This window comes from Cebus imitator, unplaced genomic scaffold (genome assembly GCF_001604975.1).
Source record: "Cebus imitator isolate Cc_AM_T3 unplaced genomic scaffold, Cebus_imitator-1.0 Scaffold73, whole genome shotgun sequence".
Taxonomy (NCBI): domain Eukaryota; kingdom Metazoa; phylum Chordata; class Mammalia; order Primates; family Cebidae; genus Cebus; species Cebus imitator.
The window spans coordinates 5,547,012-5,560,483 of NW_016107388.1; the positions used below are offsets into that span (position 1 = coordinate 5,547,012).

The window sequence follows — 13,472 nt, forward strand, 5'->3', positions numbered from 1 at the left end:
AAACAAACCACAACCATAGGTGTGGGCACTGTTTTTTTTTTTCCTCATTTTATTTTTAGAAACAAAGTCTCCCTTTCACCCAGGCTGGAGTGCAGCAGCATGATCTCGGCTCACTGCAAATTCCGCCTCCCGGGTTCAAGCGATTCTCCTGCCACAGCCTCTTGAGTAGCTAGAATTATGAGCATCTGCTACCACGGCCAGCTAATTTTTATATTTTTCATAGAGATTGGGTTTCACCAGTTGGCCAGGCTGGTCTTGAACTCCTGACCTCACATGATCTGCCCGCCTCTGCCACCTAAAGTGCTGGGATTACAGGCATGAGCCACCGTGCCCAGCCTCCTCTCATTCTTGAGCACTAATTCTACCTGTGTTAATTCTTGCCCATCTCTGTGTCACGGTCGTTCCTCATGCGGTTTTGATGGTGCTTGCATGTGTAGTTTTGATTATGCAACTTTGAATTTTGATTTCTTGTCAGTAAGAGCTATGCCTTCTATGGTGATCCATACATCCTGGGTTGTGCATGTGTTCCTAAGGTATGTTTTTTGTTTGCTTCTGCCAGGGTTTCACGATTCTGCTGTCCTGGGCCAAACTTTATGTTTAATTCTCAGGTACCTGTAGGCAGTATAACCCACATCTATACACAGTATAGTCTGATGTTTTGATTTTTTTGCAAGTAATTATTTTTCTTTTTAATACAAAGCACCTGTAGACTGGAAGTTTACTTTTCAGTCTGGCTAGCCCTTCAACACATCCGGATAGTGACTCTGTTCCAACTCCCTCCTTCCTTCATCTCCTGTCCTCCCCGGGGCATTAAAATCCCAGTTTTTAGGCCAAGTCTGAAATCCTTGTTGATCTACATGGCAACAGCTTCTGCATAGTATTACAAGTCTCATCTTCATTTCTGGAGCCTAGAGATTTCCACATTCAAGTACAAAGTCAACAAAAAGTGACCTACAATTCTACTTGCTTGTTTCTGGGTCGGGGTGGGGGGGTCCCTCCTCCATCCCACAATCCACTCCCTCTCATGCCAGCTCAGTCTGCCACGTTGCTGGGAAAGGACTGAGCACAAGTTTTATGTGATTAGAATTCTGTTCCTGACCGAAACGCAGTGTCTCCCTTTATTTCTTAAAAAAAAATAATAGATTCAGGTCAAGGCCAATTTGAGCTCCACCCTCCTTAGTTACTTGAATTAAAAGTTCAGAATTTAGTGATATTTTCCTTGTCTTCTTTCCCACTTTATAAGTTGTAAATACAATGGTTATTGTCCACATGACAGCAAGAAGGCAAGGTATTTTGATATCTATCCAGGGAGTTTATTAGCCTGAGTTTATTTGAATGTGACATTTAAGTACTAGCCATGCTTCCTTGGAGTCAATTAGCTTGCTACTCATATTTGGAGAAATGTATGCAAAAATGCGGCTTTCCCAAGATCAGCAGCAGTCCTTTTGGGGTAAAGATCTCAAACTTCTGCCCTGTGTCTGGGTTTCCCGAAGAAGTTACTTACCAGGATTCAGGCGTGTGTCTAGCCCCTTCATGAGATTCTCACTATGGATGTAGCCAAGAGGAGATGAAATGAGGAAGAGACCTAAGAGGGTCCTCACTCATTAAGCCTTAGTTATCTAAAGGAAACAAAAGCTTAAATAAAAGTGTTCTTCTTGGTAGGAGATTAAATTTTTAGGCATTTCACTAATTACTAACATACTGACTATACTTAAAAAAAAAAAATTTAGTTACTTTCCTCCAGTAAAGAGTAGACCTCTGACTGGTGGAAGCATTCTGTCTTTCACCCACGAACTGTGGTTTTCTACACTTTATTCTGTATTCATCTGGCCCTTGAAGAAGTCTCACCCCAAGATGAGACTGAGCCCGAGTGTCATAGCCATTGGTGTTAGAAGTAGGAGGGCTGTGTATGAAGACACTCCATCTTATCTGCCAGTGTTTTTCTCATCTTTACAATTAAGGTGCTCTATTAAATCAGCTCTAAGGTCGTTTCAAGGTTAAGAAAGAATTAAAATCATAAATCAAAATTTCAGAGGCACTGCAGGGTTGAGATGCTACAATTCTGGAATTTATAAATTGATAGTACAGAGAACTGTCAGAAAATGACCTCTGTCCTGAGAGGAAGCAACCCCAGGGACGTCTTGCCAGACCTCACCTCCACCTGCTCCTCTTTCAGAGACTGCACCAAGGAGGGTGTGAGGGACACTCATTTTCAAATCCGCAGATTGTGCCCTTCTTACAGCACACTGCTGGGCAGGATTCAGGCCTCACTGTTTTCTTGATTCTTAGAACCTGTCACTGATGCGTGTGTGCTGACCTAATTAGCAACGCTACTGTTTCTCTTACACTTGCCCTTTCTGATCATGAGTTCTAAGTGTCTTCAGTGACTGCGGCTTCTCACATCTTTCAGCTCCCTCTTTTCTCTTCCTTATCACCGACAAGCCCTGCATCTACATACCTGATTTCTGCACTGCAACTCAGATTTTTAAGTTATGACTATTTAACTCACATCGAAGACTTGTGCCTGGTTGTGTGCTAGAAACGTCTCCTTGGCTGTAGCTATCTTGCATCCTAGAAGGAATAAAAATCTACATCGTTGCAGAAGGCAAACGGCCCCGCCTGAAGGAGGTGAGATCCCGGCGTGGGAGACGCAGGCCCGAGTGACAGGACATCACTATGGGTCCTTTAAGATGATAAGGAAGCCGCTTCGCCCGCCCCTCTTTGCCTCCATTTTAGCGTCCTATTTAAAATGAAGGCATTCTTAAAGAAAATTTCCAGATTGTAACTGGAAGAAAAGGGAACGTCCATTTCAAATTTAGAATGATGAATCGTTAAGAAAATCTTTTTAAAAATTCTCTTTACCCGCGCTCATTAAAAAAAAAGTTTTTTTTTTTCTGGACCATTAATGAAGCAGGTGCAGTGTTTTATGTATGTATCCACAGTGGTGAACAAAGTGAATACGGTCGGTCTGATTTTACCCGGAGACATTATGGAAAAAAAAAAAAAGATTCGCCTTCCAGATCAAGGGAGCTCCGCCAATGCTCCCCCCGGCGCCTGCGCAGGGGCGCCGGACCTCCCGGGCGCGCCTTCTCCCTCCGCGGTCCCGAGCTGCACTGATGCGCGTGCGCCACAAGATGGCGTCCTCTAAGCGGGTCATTTCCTAGTGCTTCCTCCCGCATCCCCCTGCGGAAAGTCAATGTCTGCGAGGGTTTGTGAGGGTTTAGGAAAGAGAGGCAAACACACTAAGGACGAGGTGTGCAGCCACTGAGGGGAGCCACAGGATTGTTGTAAGGAAAGCGGACCTGTCCGTGGCTCTCTTGATGAACACTGCTATCAGCGTCTTCGTGAAAGCACAGAAGACACACGCAGCCGGTGTGCAGGTGACACAAAGTCAGAGGGGAGAGTTGGTGCATTTACACGATCTAAAAACTTTCAGCAGGACGAAATTGACCGGGGGAAGTGAGCGGGAGCATGCGCATAGGTATTTCTTCAATGGAGTGGTAAAAAGAGCTTTGGATGGTGAGAGAGGAGACCTGAATCTGTCCCAGGCCGTACTAACAATAATCATGGTTCCTGTAATGGTTATTACAATATTATCTGACGCAGCGTTTCTCAGAAGATATGGAGCTCTGGTTAGAGTGCTGGTGAACATCATGACAAACTTCATCACATTGTTTAGTACAGCCAAATAAGCAAAACTTTCCCGAAGAAAGCAGGGCAGCAATCTACATTCTGGCTTGAACTCCTCAACTTGCAGAAGGTCTGCCCTTTGAGTGGTGCTAAATTTTGAAGGCTCCTTTGTGTCCATACTAAGTACTTAGCACTGATTATGTTAAGTACTTCAAGTGCATCTTTGTTTTTGTAGAGACATGATGAACTTAGAGCCAGTGTAGTGGATTGTGTTAAGTACTTCAAAGGCATCTTTGCATTTGTAGAGACATGGTGTACTTACAGCCAGTGTAGTGGAATGGCTAAGTACATACATGTGGACCAGACTGCCTCAGTTCCTTCATTTGATGGATGACAATGCAGAGGATTGTCGTGGTGAAGGTCAGAAACATAGTGCATGTGAAGACACATCATGTTTCCTGGCACATGGCATGTGCTCAGTAAAAGGAAGTGAGTAATATTGTGTTTCTCCTCAATGACTCTTTGAGGAAAGTGCTGTTGCTATCCAGTTTTATTGATGAGGAACTGATCTGAGTTTCAGTGAAGCAAAATAACTTCCTGGGGTCATGTAGTTCTTAAGGGTCAGATCCAAGACGAGAAACCAGGGATTTTCTGACTCCAAATTTCAAACAAATTCTTATCCATTATAGAACACTGCCTTTCCTGGTTGAACTGGATCAGTGGTTTTTAAGTTTTTTGACCAAAACTTAATTATGATCATAATCTATACACACACAATCTATACTTGTGTATCTCAGTTTGAAACAAAAGTTTTACGTAATAATCCTCATCTTTCATATGTGCAATGCACTCTGATACTTTCTACTGTATTTTATTAGTTTTTAAAGAAAGAGCTGGGGGTAACTGTCTTAGTCCATTCAGGCTGATATAACAAACATACCATAGACTGGGTGGCTTAAACAACAAATATCTATTTCTCACAGCTCCTGAGGTTGGGAAATCCAAGATCAAGACACCAGCAGATTTAGTGTCTGGTGAGGGTCTGCTTCCTGGGTCAAATATAGCACTTTCTCACTCAGTCCTTTCATGGTAGAAGAGGCAAGGGAGCTCTCTGGGGCACTAACTCAATCACCTCCCAAAGACCCGACGTTTTAATGCCATCATATTGGGGACTGGGACCTCAATATATGAATTTGGAAGTTGGGGGATACAAGCATTCAGCCCATAACAGTGACCTACTTAAATTGATTTCATGGCCCATGAATGAGCTGAATAACCCATGACTTGAAAACATGTACCAGCAATTTCTAAAGACTCGTTCATTCTAATGTTCTCTGATTCTCCTCAAAAACAAAAACACAAACAAAAGCTTTTAAACCCAATTCCCTTAGTCCAGAACAGAAAACTCTGACTTGGGAGCAGTACATATGAAAAAGAAGTAAGGATTTTATCCCTGGTCAATATATGAAAATGCTGCAACATGGGGACAAAAACCTCACCTGTAAGGTGCCATCGGGGATCCTGCATTTCCTCTTGGGTATAATATTTCAAGAGAAATTAATAACCTAGACTGTGTTCAGAGAAGGACAGTGAAGGTGGGGAAGAGTCTGAAATTTAAGAAACTGAGAATGTTTAACATGACTTTAAGGGAAACTGGTGTTTAAATAGTTTATATGTATATATAAGTGTATATAGGTATATATATGTGTGTATATATATATATTATGATAATTGGTCTCTGAGTTTGTAGAATAAATTTTCAGCATTAAATAAGTCTTGGTCAATCTGATGTGTTATTTCATATAAAGCTTATTTTTCTTGCGTTTTTAGATTTTGGTGTCTAAAGTGAGAATCCTGTAGAATGATTAAGGCTGCACCTCCCTTCTGTGAGAGGCTGTGAAAGGCAGGCAGGAAACAGCCCCTCCCAGGTTAAGCGGAGGAGCTCTCAAGCTTGGCGTTGGCAGGATTTTTGCCCAGCTTCAAAGGGATTTGAAGGGTGGTGACAGGCTCCAGCCCAGACTGCGCCTCGGAATGCAGACGCTTCTCTGCCTAGAACCTGGCCCGGCCTTGTGGGAAAGCCCCGGTTCCTGGCGGCACTGAACTGGTAGGAAGCACTTGCCCGTGGGTTCCCTCCCCCCTCCCTCCGTGGCCATGGGAGTTGGGAAAACAGGCAGTGAAAGGCTTCAATAGTTCCTTTCCAGTTTTCCACGGGGGCTCCAAGGAACGCCTGCAGCTGGAATTCCCCGGGGGACAGGCAGCTGTAACAATAGAGGTCTGCACTGTGGTTGCCGAAGGAAGGCTTTTGTTGGAGTGGGTCGGGGCAGACTTGTTGGTAGCTTATTAAATTCAGGAAGGAAAGGGGAGAGAGGAGTTGGGTGTGACTCAAAGGTTACTTGGTTGGGAAACCTGGGAGCAAAGCAGAGCCACCGAAGCAAAGTGGAAAAATTGAAGTTGCAGAAGTTGTGGGGAGAAAGGATGATTACTTTTGATAGTGCTATCTTTGTGGCTTTGAGTTGGGGCTGCATGTGGGAAGGTTCCAAATGAAGCTGGAGCGGTTAAAATATATTAATCTTGCTGCTCAACCTTCTACTACCCAATGTGAAATCCAGGCACTTGGGCAGCCTTTGATCATATTTGAGAGTGAAGTGGCTCTTAGGGATACGGAAACTTCACTGTAGTCCTGGATAGCATATTCGTTCATTCACTGTCTGTTGGCACTTCATACTGAGGTTAACTCTTAGAACAGAATTCTCATACGTAGTTTTGGTAGTTCTTTCCGTAGCCTTAAACAGGTTAGTGAGCTTTCCTTTTTTGGCACCTAACACAGTATCTGGTATGGTGCATGCCACCATGCCTGGTTAATTTTTGTACAGTGTTGGTAGAGACTGAGTTCACCATGTTGGCCAGGCTGATCTCGAACTCCTGACCTCAAGGGTACACAAAAATATGGAGTGAAAGAAAATGCTAGATGCAGGAAAGCCCATCCAGTCCAGCTCCTTGCTTTGCAAGTAAGTTAACCATAGCCACGTGAGGTGAAAAGACCTTCCAGCTAGAATGGGATCAGACTCAGATTTCCAGCTGGCCAGACATACATTTTCCCACTGCACCATCCTGCCCCCTGCTGCTTGATGTGTCAAGAATCAGTAGGTGTTTTAAAAGGCAGGGGTTCCTGGAGAATTTCTTCTTCTCCATAGTTGACGTTCTAAGATCATATTTGAAGGAAATTTACTGTTTGTGTGTTCCACTTCACAAAGAGGGTATTTTCTGCATTGAGGAGGAAACCAAGCAGATTGCACTTTGGCTCTAAACATTAAAATCAATATGAGACCACAGTTCAATAGCCTAAAACCAAATACCTTGATTTAAAAAAGGATTCGAGCAGACATTTCTTAAAAGAAGACATACGGATGGCCAACAGGTACACTGAAAGATGCTCAACATCACTGATCCTCAAAGAAATGCAAATCGAAACCACAATGAGATGTCATCACTCGTGCTGGGATGGCTATAAAAAAACAAAACAAAACAGGAGCTGAGCACTGTGCCTCACTCCTGTAATCCCAACACTTTGGGAGGTAGAGGTGGGTGGATTGCCTGAGATCAGGAGTTCTAGACCAGCCTGGCCAAGACAGTGAACCCCATCTCTACTAAAAATACAAAAAATTCAAAAAATTAGCTGGGCATGGTGGCAGGCCCCTGTAATCCTAGCTACTATGGAGGCTGAGGCAGGAGAATCGCTTGAACCCTGGGAGATGGAGGTTGCAGTGAGCTGAGATTGTGCCACTGGACTCCAGCTTGGGCAACAAGAGTGAAACTCCATCTCAAAAGAAAAAACAAAACACACACACACAAACAAAAAAACCAGAAGACAGCAAGTGTTGGTGGGGATGTGGGGAGACTAGAATCCTTGTATACTGTTGGTGGGAATGTAAAATGGTACAGCAGCTGTAGAAAATAGTGCAGAGATTCCTCAGATAATTAAAAATACAAAACATCTCATGTATCCTATATATACTTGTGTACCCACAGAAATTAAAAACAGAACTAGCAAGCCTATTACACGGCATATATCCAAAGGAATTGAAATTAGGATCTTAAAGAGATACCGGTATTCCCATGTTCACAGCAGCATTATTCACGATAGCCAAGAAGTGAAAACAACCTAAGTGTCCACAAATGGACGAATGAATAAGAAAATGTGATCTATCTATCTATCATCTATCTATCTATCTATAAAATACATGACTACTTTCAGCCTTTAAGAAGAAGGAAATCATGCTCTTGCAATAACATGGATGAACCTAGAGAACGTTACGTTAAGTGAAATAAACCAGACACAGAGGGAAAAATACTGCATGATAGCTTCTAAAGTAGGCAAACTCATAGAAGCTGACAGCAGAATGGTGATTGCCAGGCGATGAGGGGAGGAGAAATGGGGAGATGCTGTTCAAAGTGCATCAAGTTTCAGTTAAACAACATGAGTATGTTCTAGAGATCTGCTGTACAACACAGTGGCTATAGTTAACAATGTGGAATTTTGTACTCTAAAATTTATTAAGACGGTAGATCTCTTGTTAAGTGTTCTTACCAGAAAAACAAACAAAACAATAAAGACACACAGGAGACTTTGGGAGGTGTTGGGTATGTCTATTACGTTGATTGTGACAATAGTTTCTTTGTGTATGCATAAGACATCATCAAATTATATAGAGTAAATATTTGTGGTTCCTTGTATAGCAGGTCCTCTAATAAGGACCTGTTCTGTTGTAATGTTGCTGAGGAAAAAATAATGTATTCCCAGTCAGGGCCACTGTCTGTGTGGATTTTGTATGTTTCCTCCATATCTGTGGGGGTTTTCTCTGGGTCCTCTGGTTTTCTCTCACAAGCCAAAGCTGTGCACCTCAAGTGACGTGGTGTGTCTACATGGTCCCAGTGCCTGAGTGTGGGTGTGTGAGTGTGCCCTGCCTGGGACGGTATTCTGTGCAAGGGTGGGTCCTGCCTTGTGCCCTTAGCTGCTAGGATATACTCAGCTACCTGCAACCCTGAACTGGAACAACTGGGTTGGAAAATGAATGAATGAATGAATAAAAGTTATGGCTTGCTATCCATCGATGATAGACTGGACAGGGAAAATGTGGCACATATACACCATGGAATACTATGCAGCCATAAAAAATGATGAGTTTGTGTCCTTTGTAGGGACATGGATGAATCTGGAAACCATCATTCTCAGAAAACTGACACAAGAACAGAAAATCAAACACTGATGTTCTCACTTATAGGCAGGTGTTGAACAATGAGAACACATGGGCACAGGGAGAGGAGTATCACACACTGGGGTCTGTTGCAGGAGTAGGGGAAGGACAGCGGGGGGTGGGGAGGTTGGGGAGGGATAACATGGGTAGAAATGCCAGATATAGGTGACAGGAGGATGGAGGCAACAAACCACCTTGCCATGTATATACCTATGCAACAATCCTGCATGATCTGCACATGTACCCCTGAACCTAAAGCACAAAAGGAAAAAAAGTTACGGCTTGGAAAATGAGTGAATGAATGAATAAAAGTTATGGGTTGGAAAATGAATGAACGAATAATAGTTGATTATAAAAAAAAACTGTAAAATCTTGATAATCATACAAATGCATGACAATAAACAATGTGAGTGAAAGTGGTTTGGAAACCCGTCATATTTGCGGTGTTTTTCAGGTTGCGAGGTGGGAGGAGGTGCTCCTGACAGTTTTCGCTTTGCAAACATTTATTCCTTAATTTAACCCACCACCATTACAACCGTTGTGACTGCTGATTTATCAGAAATTGGGCGCATATTTTACTTGTTCTTATTACTCTTTCTTAAATGTATATACATTTCACATTTATTTCAATGGCTAATATTAGGAGTGTTGAAGTCTTCATTTAGAATTTTGGTGATGTTTTTGTGACCAAAAATATGCAGCAGGAACTTGACCTCTTGTTTGTATCAATCAACTTATGGGAAAAGTGTTTTTGTTATACGTTGTTTTGCTTGAAGTCGTAGTTACCAAGAAATTATCAACAATATTAAGTAAGGACTTACTGTATGTCCATTATGCCTCAATAAAACTTTTTTTTTTTTTAATTTGGGACTTCACCCAGGGTCCTGGTGACCAAAATTAAGGCAATGAGGACATGGATTGATTTGATACCTGTATCTCCCTCCCAGGCTCCAGCCTCCCTTGGCTGCCTGCACTGCGCAGTGCCCAGCGGCACTTGGCCTAAATGTTTGTGTGGTTGTCGAAAGAATGAATAAAAAGTAGAGAGAATACATGCTTACTGGTGGTTGTCACTGTACAAAAGATAACTGGCTTGAGAATTCTTGGAAATCAGTTTTGTTTTGTTTCTTTGTTTCAGGTTGATATTCTAAAGAGAGCAGACACTGAGCAAATGTTTGTTGAACTGAACCAATCTGCTCCCTATGGGGACGTGACCTCCACTTCACGGTGTCGAACTAAACAAACACTTACTTCTCCAGAACTAAACAGACACATACCTCTGCAGACAAATAGTGAAAACGATCCACTTCGAAATAAGGTAAAAAGCTCCTATGTTTCCATGCCTCGTAATGTGCCACAAAATATCGAATGGTTCAAACAAGAACAAAGTAGGTTATTTTGTTTGCTATTTCACTTGCTTGCTGTAGTCTGCAGGTCTTCACAGAATGAGAAGCATAATAACGCTCATGACTCCAGGCTAGTTCTGTTCTTTGCCAATGTGTGGTTTGGGAGTTCCGTGAAGTGTTTGTAGTCACTGCTGATAATCCAGGTGACATGGCAAACACCGCCGTTCCCTTGGTCCAGTACAAATAGAGAAAGTTTCACTCGTAGGCAGCATCTGAGCACCAGGCTCACAGGGACATCAGCCTCTTCACTCTTCCAAACTCCAGCTCTCTTCATTAAGATATTCTGGATGCAACTAAGGAGTTGCTGCAAACATTTTGGAAATTACAGGTAAAACATATGTGTTTGCTTTTCTCCTTGCCTTTTTAAAATAGGTAATGAAAACGAAAATTTCAGTTTTTATAATTAGGGCGTTAAAAGGGAGGATATCTTTAACTTTTATTTAAATGTGGAAGCTTGCTTAATGGTATGGAAAATATGCCAAAGATTGTAAAGCAAGCAGGGAAGGCCTGTGCTAAATAACTTTGGATCTTGCTTGCTGTGGGCAAGGTGAGTGAACCATTTATCCTGTGAGGCATTTTTGCAGATATTTGTAAGGTATTGTAGCTTCGAGGGGGCTTGGACAAATGTCCTCATGGCCTGTACATGTGGGCCATGTATAGATAGGACTCGTGATTTGATCTTTAAGGCCTGGGGGAACCCCTGGAGGGTGATAAGCAGAATAATAATATGATCCTTCTTAGGTTTTCCAGAGACGAAGAGAGTGGGTCACATGAGGGCAGGACTGACTGTAAGCAGGAAGACCAGTTAGGAGGCTGTGGAGACAGTCTGGTAAAGGATGACTATCAGAGACTGAGAAGGGCCACGAGCAAAGAATGTAAAAAGGATATGGAGAAGATGAGGTGGAGTGGGGACATATTTAGGGACTCAGGCCCCAACTAGGAGAAGAAGTTTAATAGGACTCTGTGGTTTCTAACTTGGATATTAGTTTCTCATGTTGTTGAGACTGTGATTTTTCAGGTTGAACTAGTAACTGTCAAGCGACAAGCATATTAGCAGCCAGCAAAATACAGCTTGAGTGGAAAACATTCAGGGTATCATGGCATGAGCTTGGGCTGTGGAGGCGGGGGGGGCGTGGGTCTGCATTTGAACCCAGCTCCTCCTGGGGGCATGACTGCATCCAAGCGCCTCAGGAGTTCCTCTTGATGTGAGGGTCGGGACCTCCACCCCCAGGATTGTTGGGGACGCAGAAGTTGGGTGAGATATTCTAAGTGAACACACTCAGGATGTCAGCTATTACTTGAGATCTTTTTTCTCAGCAGGTCAAGTGGAAGTTCGCTTTCATTTCAGTTAAGGTACCAGCTGTTCTGACTGCTGTGTGGGCATTCACATGCCTGCTGATAGAAAGGTGGAGCTGGCAGGAACAACGGGCCCGCCGAGTCCTCCTTTCTCACTTAAGGATGCGGATATGGAGGCGGGTCCGAAGTCTTAGTGTAGGTGCCGACGGTGCAGGCGAGAAGCCCCCTGGTAACTCACTCAGCACTGTGTCCACTCTTCCACACTCCCCTTCACAATGTCACTGGTTTATAAGTGAGAAGCAGGTCACCGGTCCCTAAGGTTTCTGAGACGGAGGCAGTGTTGTGCAATGGTTCAGAACACCTCCTGCACAGGTTCATCCCGTGCAGCTAATTCACCTAAGTTTCTGTTTCTACATCTGTAGGTTGGGAATAACGGTGTGGCTGTGTAAGGCCACGCCACGACATACAGTGCTTAGTACATTGTGAGCAGTCAGTGTAGAAACAGATCTTATTTGCTTTTGGTCTGACAGGCCAATGTCACCCAAGCAGGGAGACCCACATGGCCTGCAGCACATTTAGGGTCATCTCTATGTCAATAGCATCCAATGGCTTTAGGTGGGGCCTGGACTGGAGCCTCCATATTTGGGGGGCAGGCAGGGGCCTTGCTCTCTCGCTCCCCTCAGCGCTGGAGGCAGGTGCCACTTTGCAGCCTCAGGGGATGACACAGGATCCGGATGCTAGGGAGGCCATGGCCGATGGGGAAAGGCCACACAGTATAAACGTGTGGAAGTGGGGGATATGGTGCGGGGGGGTCCCTGGATATGCCACCCTGGGAGATCTGGTTCCTTAGAAGGGGTCTGTCACTCTGATCCTATACATGAAAAGCAAATCCACCAAAAGCTTCTACTACTACAGCTTCTTAACTAAAGCCGATTAAACCTCCTTATTTCATTTGGTAAATTCAAAATTAATGGCATCATACTTTCACAAGAATATACTGTGAAATAATTTTCCTTCTTTTTGGCCAGAGTTTATATATTTTAAATGTTAAAGTCAGATTCCAAGTAAACAAAGTAATTGTTTACATTACTTGTCACTGACCCCACAGCAATAGCTGTTGAGTTTCTATTTACTTTATTTAGTATCTTAGAACCATTTAATAGCAACAAAACAGAAAAGCAAAACAGCACCCTTAGAAACTTGTAAACACAATCAAGACCTGGGTATTACCATGGCTGAAGGATTCCTCCAGTACAAGGAAATACGAGAGAAATTTGGCAGGCATGACTTAACTGGCCAAGTCATAGAGAAACTGAACACCACAGATGGTCAGCTTGTAAAAAAGTGAGTTGTGGCTTTTCAGATGATTAACTGGCAGGGTGTGCAAACTTTTGCCATTGGATTCGTTTATTCTAGGTTGACTCACTTATTAACTATCTAACAGAAGAAAGATCAATAACAAGCATTATTGCTGGAACATTCTATGAATGGACTTCTTTCTACACATGATTGGTGAACATTGTATTTCAGTTAATTACATATCCTGATAATATATGAATTAATACCGTGATATCATGTATACAATAACAATACTCAATGGAAATATAGTAAAACAGAAATGAAAATAATTTTGTTTTTCCTTGAGAAGGTATTTCAAATTTTTATAGTATTTCAGGGACATTAACATAAATGTCACTTACCACAACAAAGTACCTGACCTACAGAAGGTATATGAAATTGGCTGTCAAATGAATGGATGGTCCCCGAACTTGTCTAGAGAAAGAAGAGATCCTGACAGTTAAAATTAAGTAATTTAAAATGAATCAACCTTTAAAAACTCAGCAGCTTTGCTATTACTCAAATGATAAAAACTCAGAATTTAAAATTT

General features: G+C 42.8%; 1 long non-coding RNA gene across 2 annotated transcripts; it reads left to right on the forward strand.

Annotated features, from left to right (window-relative positions):
• The first annotated feature begins 5,544 nt into the window (after positions 1-5,544).
• LOC119471774 lies at positions 5,545-13,228 on the forward strand. 2 transcript variants are annotated; one of them, XR_005200856.1, is made up of 4 exons: positions 5,545-5,734; positions 10,021-10,200; positions 10,310-10,616; positions 13,001-13,228. It is a non-coding gene; the product is annotated as an uncharacterized LOC119471774 (long non-coding RNA). The 2 variants fall into 2 exon arrangements; XR_005200855.1 differs by having other exon boundaries at positions 10,021-10,616.
• Positions 13,229-13,472: the final 244 nt, after the last annotated feature.